Raw genomic sequence first — 12003 nt, 5'->3', positions numbered from 1 at the left:
TCATGTATCTTTAAATAATAACTAACTGTAAAAATAACATAAACCTTGAGATTTGACACTATTAACCTTTCATTATTATTACTATAGGTTGCAGTAAAAAATAAGAAAACCACTAAAAAAGAGGAACATACTACGCTTTGATGTTATAATATATTACAATTATCTAGTTTTTGTTGTTTTGTGTGGAATGTAGACCAAAGTTGGGATATGGAAGCCGCGCGTTGCATGAAACTTTAAAGTATTTTGTGCTACAACTTTGCTGAAATTCACACAGTATGATAAATCTGTATAAAAGTATAATTAAATGGACGTGTTTTTATCATATTGTTCATACTCACACCACACATAATATTAATACTGTTATTTTTAGAGCAAAAAAAAAAATACGTGTGGCACTCGAGGACTGCCGCGGTAAAGCTATTGCATAGCATCGCATCGCTGTGCCGGTTGGAGTGGGGGGTGTTAGGTTTTTTCGTTACGGAATTTTTACATTCGGTCGCCGCGCTCAAAGTCTGAGATAAAAGCTATGCAATAGCTTATAAACCGCTACTGCTCGAATAAGCGATGCCGTTGAGTTTTAGTATAGTTATTAGCTCTTCGATAAGGATATATACTATGTTCTATCACGAAGAAAGGTAAAGCTTTATTCAACAAAACATTCGTAGAGTCCTCGAAAATGCGAACGCTCATGGGCGGCGACAAAAAAGTGAGTCGCCTGATCTTTTGTCGAAAAAAACTTTTAAATTGCCATTATATTAAGAACTCGTACGCTGCATTGTCCGATATCACACACAAACTATTCACCCACAAAAACGGTACAAAGGCTGCACAGCTGACGCAAACTTGGGTTATCAAAGTCTTATCAGTGGCGAACTTCACTGAAATGTTATGTAAAACCTTCACCGAAGTTAGATTAATGTATACGTCTTGTAACACCCATCCATCATGAAGTTTGTATGGTGCAGCGGGTATTCGAAATTATTAAGAAGCTGTAGTTTTCTTCTAGACGGTTCTATGGCGGGAATTTGCAAGCCATTGTTATGTTGGAGGATCTTTATTATGTTTGATTTTAAGCACTGTGACATACCTACAGTTCATTTAAAAGCTTTCTCTTTTGATAGGTAAGTCAGGTAAGTTAGCTCGGTTTAAATCAATGACGTTGACGCAGCAGGTTACATACTTATGCTGTATAAAATTAAAGCTTTCGTCAATTTATTTAGGGATAGATAGATAGATAATTTTTAACTGACTTCAAAAAAAAGTAGGAGGTTATCAATTCGGCCGGTATTTTTTTTTATGTATATGTACACCAATTACGCCGAGGTTTCTGAACCGATTTACTTGATTCTTTTAATGTTTGTTGCGGAATGGTTTCGAGTTGGTCCCATAAAAATTTCATTCCGGTAAGCCCAGTAGTTTTTATTTTATGAGCATTTTTGTCTGATCTCGATGACTTTAACTTTCAACAACTTCCCGAATATAGTGGTCTAAACTTACTAAAAGAAAATCTTGAGCTTTATAAAATTTAAAGACACATAGATAGCAGCATATAGCTAAACAAATAAATTTATTAAATTATTCAATTTAAACACCTTTTCGCGGTATATTCGACAAGTCGACATAAACAATAGCTTCAAGAGTGTGAAGTTTAATATTTGAATAGAAACAATACAAGCTACCTGGTTTTAATATAGTGAATATGAGAATGCTTGTGTTTGACCTTTGTTTATTGCATTCCTGCACTAATACTTGTTTATTTGCTTTATATGCAAAGTGAATGTAGGTAATTGATTTTGCTGACCGTACTGGCAATACGATAAATTGAATCGAAGATGCATTGAAATAAAGGGATTGTTGTTAGTTTCTATATACATATAAAATTTCTGTCTATTTGTTGGGAAATTTTTATTTTTAATTAGGTAAAGTGCTATTAATGTGGATTTTGCTGATTGTACTTTGTTATTGGTCCATAATATTATGTATTGAAACTAAAACGTTGTCAGTTTGATTTTCGAGAAATTTTTCTAAAAAAGATTTTATTTTACTGTAAGTAACCTTTTGTAAGATTTTGATGTTTAATTTACTATTTAAACTCAAACTCAAACTCAAACTCAAACATTCATTTATTCAATTAGACTACTATTTAGTAGCACTTTCGAATCGTCATTACATAGTATTTTTAACATTTACCACCGATTCGGAAAGCAGTATCTATGGAGAAGAATCGGCAAGAAACTCCATAGTTGCTCTTTTAAATAATGTCAATAAATTTACATAATATGTAACTTATATCTACCTAACTACATAATATGCCAAAGAACTGTCCTGTGGTTTTTACGCGACAACCCTCCATGGGTCTTTATCGTCTATATATTCCTGAATACTGTAGTACGCTCTCTGAAATAACTCTGAAAATAAACTCGACACTATTTCTAAATGGATTACTGCTCTCGCTCTACACTTATAAAATTCTAATAAGAGGCGGAGATTTAAATTGTATTTCTTCCAACTGGCAGCGTACTTAACTAGCAATGAATAGATGAAAGCTGAACTTCATAAGCTTACCAATGGCTTACCACAACCAAATCTATAACTTCCATACTTACTTCCATATAAATAAATGAGTAGTTCCCAAACTCCCCGCTAGAGGCGCTGCGCGCTATTGTAGTGAGTTGACGTTGTCAACACGAAATTGAGGCTTAAAATCTTAAAGTGGCTAAAGTAAAGCCTTTGGAGTAATTAGTATGCACAAGTTGCATATGGAACTTGAGTAACAGCCGGTTTACGTGTGCTGGGTTTTAGTTTAATATAGTTGGGAATTTTAATGGAGTTAATTTATGCGGGTTTTTTGGTTTTAATCTGGTAATTGCTAAATAGTAGCAGTTCATTGGCTAATAATGGTATGTACCTGTTCAATTTATGTAAATTTTAATGTATAGTTCATTATAGTTTTCATGATGTGAAAAACTGTTAATAATATGTTTATTTTCATTGACATTTCACACTAGATAAGCCAGTTTTAGTCTTAAAAATATAGTAGACGAATATTAAAGGCAATTTAAATAAATTTGAAAACATTTAAAAACAAATTTGGATCGGCAATTCTTAAATTTTTCTATAGTAGAGGCTGATCCTAATTACTCATTGCAACAACATTATATTGTGTTATAACATTAATTGTATCTGTGTGTGTTATTATCATAGCTATGGACATTGGACAGCTATGTTAATAATCATTTAAAAATAAATAATTGCCTCTCACTTGGCAAAAATAAATCGCTCGTTGTTCTTTCATTTGTACAAAATATAAGACCAAATATTATGATATAAAGCCGTGTCATATTTTTCATTGTACTTATACCTTTGTACAAGAAAACACTTCCAAAACTCTGAAATAATAACATAGAATTTAATAGGCTGTATTTTGTATGCGACTCGCAATATTCACCAGGTGCAAGGCATTGCGAAATGGTGTCACTGAAAATTATTTTTCGAGAGTTCAGCTATGAAGTGCTCCTTTTAAAGGTTTACTTGCAGTTGCCCAGTTGGAAAGGTTGTTTGTTTATTAAGTTGTGTGCTGTGTGCATTGTTTATTGTTAGGAAGCACCGCCATCCTGTTACAAATTACCCGAAATTTTGTGGGTCATTTGTAACAGGATGGCGGTTCTACAGGGGTCTTAGTACACAATGACAAAAAGAAAAATGATGGTCAGAACGCTGATACCGGATACCTTAAGATACTGTGATATAAAATATTACAGTATCTTCAGATAAAATATTATAGTATCTTCACCGTGTGTGACGCGCTTTAATCATAATACATATTATTATCAATATTATAGCTGTAATTATAATATCATTGTGATGTATAGGGACTGGATTGCATATTTGCATTATGAGTAGTAAAGTGAAGTCCCATGCCCCCTAGTGGGGTAAGGGGCAGATGCATTATGCCAATATGCATACATCTATTTCACTGATCGATTATCTTTAGGGACAAGTTGGTGATCAACCTTCTGTGTCCTGCTAGACCGAGACATTTTTTTTTCTTCGTCTCCACAGGGAATCAAACCCAGGATCGCTTGGTTCTACGCTTACGCGCATTATTATAAGTACCTACTATTAAATCAATAATAAAATGTAAATCTATTTGATCAGTCTCCCATTCCATCGTAATTTGACGTACTATTTATCCTTATTATAGTTTTAAGGATATGAGTAAGCTCGAACCGTCCAACCACGTCATCATACACCAAGATGAATAGACAGCATTCCTCAATAAGTTTTGTTGATATTCTAGCCATATAAAGACGGGTCTATACTTTGAGATGTCTAACATGAATGAAGCAAACCCTTCACCCTGACATTCTGAGGTCCCGATCAATCACTGAAATTGCGTATCCTTGTAACCAAGGGTCCATGGCATCGCATGTATAAAGATTTATTTATTGTAGCCTTCCGATAAAGAGCTTAATAGATCTCGTACTGGTCAGAAATGTTGCAATATATTTACTGAGATGTGATCTTTGGTTTGAAAAGTTTTAGTGGAATGTGACCGTTTAGTTTTAGACTTAATATTTCTTCAAAACTTAACATTTATGTCAAATATTATCTCAGTACAAATAAATTATTAAAATGTGTCATATTATATTCATTTGTAACTTAATGCTAGGCGTCCATTACAGGCGGATCGGGCCGGGCCGCATCGCAACGGGCCGTCTCTAATGGACGCGCTGTTTGCTCCTGCGTCCACCTGTACGGGGCGCGGCGGACCGCCTAGGCGGATTTTATCTAACAGACGCTCGCCGCTCACATCCGCCTGCCTGCGTCCACTAGACGGGTCGGGGCGGGCCGGGCCGCAGCGCACCGCCGGCAGAAATCCGCCTGCGAAGCGATATCCGCCAATGCGTTGCGGCCCGCCCCGGCCCGATCCGTCGCTAATGGACGATGTTTCATACAAAACATAGGCCGGCGTATTTTTGCGTTGCGATGCGGCCCGGCCCGATCCGCCTAGTGGACGCCAGCCATTAAGATTTCATATTGTCAAAGAGCAATAGGGTAGTCGTGAAATGCGCGCGCAGTAACCCGCGTGGGGTACAAACGTACAGTGCACCCAGCATATCAGTATTCATTGAGACGTCGAAGGTGGTGCACGTGCGTCAGTCCGTTGATAAATATTTTACGTAGTTTAACACCCTTCCAGTGACAGTTTAAACTATTTAAATAATCGAATTGCGACTGTGAATTGTGTGAATTTGGTGAGGTACTGCTGTGTGTGAATTAATAGTGTTTACGGATAAATTTGGTGTTGTTTTAACACGAAATACATGTAAGTTAAAATTAAAGTTAAAGTTAAAATAAATAATAATCGTTTTATGTATGTTTTATTTTCTTGATAAATGAATGGTTTTCCTTAATTATTTTAAATCATATTTTTATAATGGTTATTAGTTAATAATTTAATTAATTATTTAAAACACTTTTATATAATAATTAATTTGCTTCTTTTTAATTTTATAGGTTTGAATAACAAGTGTTTCAGAAAAGAAAGAAGAAGAATAATAATGTTATAAAAAATAACAGTATGCTTTTTGTTGGAAAATGCGAAAATTAGAAAGTGTTTGTTAACGTTTTTTGTTATTGAAATGAAAATTATATTTTTCGGTTGTACTTCTGCGGTAAGGCGACGTTCGAGACGAGAATATTTTGATGGGTATTTTTCGATGGTTCAGTTTTCTAATAAGATATAAAAAATAAAGAATATTTATTTTACTTTAACGTTTATTGAAATATTAAATACTGAGCACTACGGTTTTATAAAAGGGGATGAGATCGGAGAAAATGAATATTTTTTTTATTCAGCGGGCAATTACTTAGCTTTGTAGACTATAAAACATCAGCTACTGGGGCATGTTAGGACTTAGGCCATTAGTGATTATGCTTACATTTTACTAATTTACCCTATAGTTTCCTTTTTTTTCATGGCTGAAAAAAAGGATGAGCATTCTCAATTAGACTGTATTTTATGGGTTTGTTACCTACTTCACAACTTTCGACTGGGTGAACTGATTTCGATGATTCTTTTTTTATGAAACCATTATCTACCCTCCGGTTAGTTACATTAAATTTTTGTTCAGTTCAGACTGATTCGAAGTTGGTTAAGATTTTTGTTTAAAAATAATATTTATTTGGAAATTTTATCGATTTAAAATTACTATTACATTTCGACTGATTAACGTTGTCCTTAATTACATACGTCGATAAATGAATGAATAAATGAATATTCTAAAATTAAATAGATTTTATTATATTTTTTTCATAATATTTGTTAAATATCTAGGTACTTATAGATTTCTAGATACAATACTACAGGATTTATGTTTAAAACTATAATGTTTAAAATTCCTGTCCAAAATACTTGCAATAATACCGAAATATTTATCAAATGGGTCCAAAAATACTAAAGTTCCGTGAGATGTCTAAATACATTTTGGATTCAAAATTGGTTAAAAATATTTAATTAATTCTCAGATTATACCAACCAACGTTTCTCCCGACCTTTAATAAAAATGGTCTAAAAATGCTAACGTTCCTTGATTAATTTATGCTACGTATGAACTATTTCCTTAGATTTTTCATAGTAATTTATCATCAGATATCTAAATACATTTGTTTTTATGGATCAATACATTGTTAAAAAATATTTATCACATTCTTATATTAAGTAGTAAAGTGAAGTCCCGTGTCCCCGTAGTGGGGTAAGGGGCAGATGCATTATTCATACATCTGTTTCACTGATCGATTTTCTTTAGGGACAAGTAGGTGATCAGCCTTCTGTGTCCTGCCAGACCGAGACATTTTTTTTTTCTTCGTCTCCACCGGGAATCGAACCCAGGACCCCTCGGTTCTACGCTCACGCGTCAACCACTGTACCAAGGAGGCGGTCACATTCTTATATTTACCAACCAACATTTCTCCCGACCTTTTACCAAAATGATCCAAAAATGCTAAAGTTCCGTGATTAATTTATGCTACGTATGCTAGCTCATAGTAATTTATCGCCTCTTGGCTAAGGTATGCGCTGAATCCGAAATGGTTGTTACATTGGACATAACCATTTGTTACTCGCGCTTTATCTGCGTTCCGACGGATTTAGGGTTGACTTAACTTTTTAAACCTGTTTTTGTACTTGGAAATGATGATATATTGAGGTCTCTTGAGGTTCCCTAGAGGAAACGTCGAGTTTTATGCGACTTTGAAAAAGGTTCTCAATTTGGTTGTTATAAGTAGCTTTTGCAATTAATGTGCTATTTATTGTAGGAAACCTAAATATACCTAGAAGGAAATCACAATGTACAACACACATTTCATATTTTTCATTCTCGTGCACTATTCAGTGTGTAGTGCTATCAACCACTTTTCTTCGCTTGTTTTCTTTTCATGCCCAAAATATATATAACCGATTTCGAATACAAACAAAGAGTACGCATACATCTGTCTTTCCAGAACTTTCTATTTTTCTGAGAACATTAAAAATCTTCTTCATTTCAGTTAAGCTTATCAAGCATTATCATAATGCCTTTTCTTCTTTGTTCTGCCTAAACGTTTCAAAGAAATGCATCTCGATTCTCAACAAATTGTATTACACAAGAAGCGCAATTGTATTCAAGATAGTACATAATTAATTTGTCTTAACTGCATTCGGTAAAAGCGTTTCACGATTCTTGCTTCTCAGCATTTAATTTCAAAGATTTATTTGAATTCTATTTAAGTTTACTCGTTGAGGTTTCGTGTTTATATAATTTAAAAACTACTTTAGTGTTTCAGTTGGGAATGTGTTTAATGTATGGGATGATGTTTGAGTAAGTGAGTGTGTGCGATCTTTATTTAAAGAGACGTTTTCTAAGCATTTGATGGAATTTTTCATTACATATGGTTCTTGAAAGAAGCTTTTGAATTTAATGTGTTAGCGTTTCACAGCTAGGAAAATGTTTATTAATTTTTTTTTAAATGGGTTGTTTTAAAAATTTTACACGCATGTTAGAGTTTATTAACTAGTTTATAATACAACAATTATTAATACAACAACTTTAAAAATACAACAACGGATTAAATAATTAATTAAATAATTAAGAAACAATTTATATTTAAACAGGGTGTAATCGTTAAGTGTGCACAGGCGATTATTCCGTAAATATTGCAGATATCAAAAAACTTTTAACTGATATCGAAAGCCCTTTACCTAATGAGTAAAATGAAAATAATAACTTTTTAAAAATAAAACGGGAAATATCCAAAAAAAATTCATCGTGATATGTTATGAGTATTCAATTTAAATAAGTAAATATAGGTACCTATATGTAACGTAACGTATGTACATAGTATAAACCATGGTATGTAGATAAGTTGTCTGGCTTTAGCCCGCGGCTTCGCTCGCATTCCATGTATAATCAATCTCTATATAAGATAGCATCTAGTTCAATTTTCCCGTTCCGGCGTAATTGAGTTACAAACATAATGAATTACAAACAAAGGATATGTGAACGTATAAATAAGAATAAATGGGTTTCCATTTGCATTATAATTAAAGGGATAGCATAAAGATAAAATATTATACAAGAGTAACATAAAAATAATATATTTACTAATATTGAACAAGAAATACGATGAAATTTATCGTATTGTAATACATATTTTTAGTTATAAGTAAACAATACTTATTAGTTATTATCATGATTTATTCATTTAATAGATATATAGATACCTTAGATTTATTTGAGTTCTATGAAAAATATGAAAAATAACGTAACAATAGTGTTACGTTATTTTTAATTATAGGTATAGATTTACAACAAGTTATATTCCATACGTATTTATGACAAAACATAATTCGAATTGAAACGTAGATAATTTAATGAAGAATTCCGCTCACTTAAACTCAAACATTTATTTATTCAATTAGACTTCTTCTAGAAGCAGTTCTGAATCGTCATAAAATTTTTAACATTTACCACCGATTCGGAAAGCAGTATCTATGCAGAAGAATCGGCAAGAAACTCCATAGTTGTTCTTATATAATCATGTCAATATTACAATTTAATTGCTTTCAATATATCTACATTCTACATGTAAAATAATACATAAACATTGTATTTTCTTACAAATTTCACTATAAGCAGTTTTTGTTATGCCCAAAAGCAACCTACGTATCCGTCACATGTCATAAGATATTTGTCGGGATCATGTTAGCCCGCCGGCTACAGATGCGTAATTAATATAAATCCTTTGTAAGTATATATTATAATACTAGAGGTCCGCCCCGGCTTCGCCCGTGGTACATATTATTATTTCGCAATAAAAGGTAGCCTATGTCCTTTCTCGGGTATTAAAATATCCAACCAAATTTCATGCAAATTGGTTCAGTAGTTTGGGCGTGATTGAGTAACAGACAGAGTTACTTTCGCATTTATAATATTAGTATGGATTATATTATTTATCTTGGAAATTTACCTTTATAGCTAGTGAAAGAGTATATCTCTATACTAATATTATAAAGATGATGTGTTTGTTTGAACGCGCTAATTTCAGTAATTACTGGCCCGATTTGAAAAATTATTTCAGTGTTTATCGAGAAAGACTATATCATCACGCTAAGGGTGTTTTTCCGCCAATAATATGCACAATCCTCGCACATTATTAGTGTACAAGCACCCTAAGACCGATAGGAGAGGAGTAATAGGGTTAAACACGGTAGAGCAGCTGTTTTTTTTTATAAAGACCTAGCTTTCCGCCCGTTCCCGTAGGATTTCCGGGATAAAACCTATCCTATGTCCTTTCTCGGGTATCAAAATATCTCTATACCAAATTTCATGCAAATTGGTTCAGTAGTTAAGGCGTGATTGAGTAACAGACAGACAGACAGAGTTACTTTCGCATTTATAATATTAAGTATGGATAAACCGGGAGTACTGAGTAGGTATTTTAATATTTAGTTTTATAGCATTCAAATGCTTTATAAGGATTGTGGAAACCTTCAAGATGCTTATAATTTCTATGGTATCATAGTTAATTATGAGGTTTTGTAATATAATTCACTGTATTATTATTTCGGTTTTATTCCCGTGGGTGTCAATCATACTTTTCCTGTGTAAATTGAGATTACGTAGGAATACTGTGAAAAAATATAGAGTGGGCTAACTCACTCTGTTATTTTTGGTGCTACCTATATATAACTTTATGCTTCCGGTGAAAGAATATGTATATTTGGAGAATATTTAGAGAACTTAAGGACATGTTTTTTTTTTTTTTTTTTTTTTTAAATATATACTGCTTCATGGCAATCTGTTGATCACAACAATAAGCCACTAATAAGGACAGGTAACAAAATAGTTATTACGGTAGTTAGTTATTTGTAAAATACATACATCTTTATCATTATATGTTTGTTTTATTTTGTTTTTATTATATTACGTTGCAGTAAAATACATTTCATACCTACAATTAGTATAATTAAGGTTTTACATGTAAAATAATGTCAGCGAGTTATTTTATACCAAAAGTAGGTAAAATACCAAAAGTAGTAGGTAGTATTTTATATCAGTTCTATATTTCGAAGCAATTCCAATTATCCAGTAAATTTTTATCACAACTGTCTTCGAAACACAGTTTACCACTAGTTCGAAGGTCAGGGTCTGAACATAATGCTGTACCTGTTTCTTGAAAATAAAATTTTTATTATTTTATTATTATTATTACTGACTGAAATTATTCACAAAGTTACAAAGTAAACAAAAAGTAGCAGGAGGAAAGGTTTTGTAAGCCTATATCCTTATTGTAAAGAACAAATCTCTTTGGGACTCGGGTTAAAAGTTGGGAGTATTAGATATGTCAGAAATGGTAAACTTTTCTTGTTTATGGAGTACCCTGGTGTGAGCCGCCGTTTGTATTCAAGTAGGCATTTTATAGAAAGAATAACATTTATTTATACCAGTTAATTTATACCAATATTATAAAGACGAAGAGTTTGTTTGTTTGTTTGAACAAGCTAATCTCAGGAACTACTGGTCCATTTAGAAAAATTCATTCATTCAAATATATTATATTTTATCATTACGCTAAGACCAACAGGAGCGGAGCCACGCGCGTGAAACCGCGAAGCGCAGTTAGCAAAACATAAGATTTTTATAGCACTTTAAAGTAAGATTGTAATAAGAAAAGAACTTAAAATTGACTATTAGTTCAAAATCTATATTAATCATGATATTAATCCTACTTATATTACAAATGCGAAAGTTTGTGAGGATGTGTGTGTGTTTGTTACTCTTTCACGCAAATACTACTGAACCGATTAGAATGAAATTTAGCATACATGAAAAATGCTGTTTATATTTACAGAAAATGCATAAATATCGCAATTCTTTTGTCACTAAAAGTTATGTAACTACATTCGTCATCTTATCAGAATACGTTCATGTTACACTCTGTCCCAGTTTGTTCTCGCTCCAGCATTGTAAGTACAACTGAAAAATTAACGCACGCCGCTCCCATGAATATCTTTGTGCCGTGTAATTTTAGACTTGAAAAATGGCGCGTAAAAAACACTAATTAGTCCCAGTAATGCCACCCGCTAGTTATTTAAAATGTAAAACGTGATACGCTTTTTATGCATTCTTTACTTACTGCATTGAAATTAATGTTGGCAAGAAAGGAATTCTTTAATTACAATACTATGGAGAACTAAAGAAATATAAAATAGAAAATTATAGGAACGTTTTTTAATCAATTTGTTTAGTAAGTTTTTCTAAAGATAAGATACTAGGTACTCTTATTAATTCTCTGAGGTAGATTCCTTGAGTATTTTTATGAAAACCTAGCTTTGGCTTGCGGTCGTGGGATATCTAGATAAAAAGTAGCCTATGTGGTATTCCAGACTGTAATTTATTTGTGTCATATTTCATCTAGATGCGTTCAGTTATTCTGGCGTGATTGAGTATCAAACATTCA

The 12003-nt window shown here is 32.7% G+C and overlaps 1 protein-coding gene across 1 annotated transcript in view; it reads left to right on the top strand.

Moving 5' to 3' along the window:
- Positions 1-5145: 5145 nt before the first annotated feature.
- LOC149899334 (TWiK family of potassium channels protein 18-like) overlaps positions 5146-12003 on the top strand; it is a 68288-nt gene continuing 61430 nt past the window's right edge. The window contains exon 1 of the mRNA XM_090114581.1: positions 5146-5329. The gene's annotated coding sequence lies outside the window, so the exon portion shown is untranslated. The remainder of the gene's footprint in view (positions 5330-12003) is intronic.

Source organism: Colias eurytheme, chromosome 21 (assembly GCF_061535395.1).
Source record: "Colias eurytheme isolate Ceu_HAF_F1 chromosome 21, ilColEury1 Martin Lab GWU primary, whole genome shotgun sequence".
Taxonomy (NCBI): domain Eukaryota; kingdom Metazoa; phylum Arthropoda; class Insecta; order Lepidoptera; family Pieridae; genus Colias; species Colias eurytheme.
The sequence above is the reverse complement of the archived record's forward strand: the minus strand, read 5'-3'. Positions and strand labels throughout refer to the sequence as shown.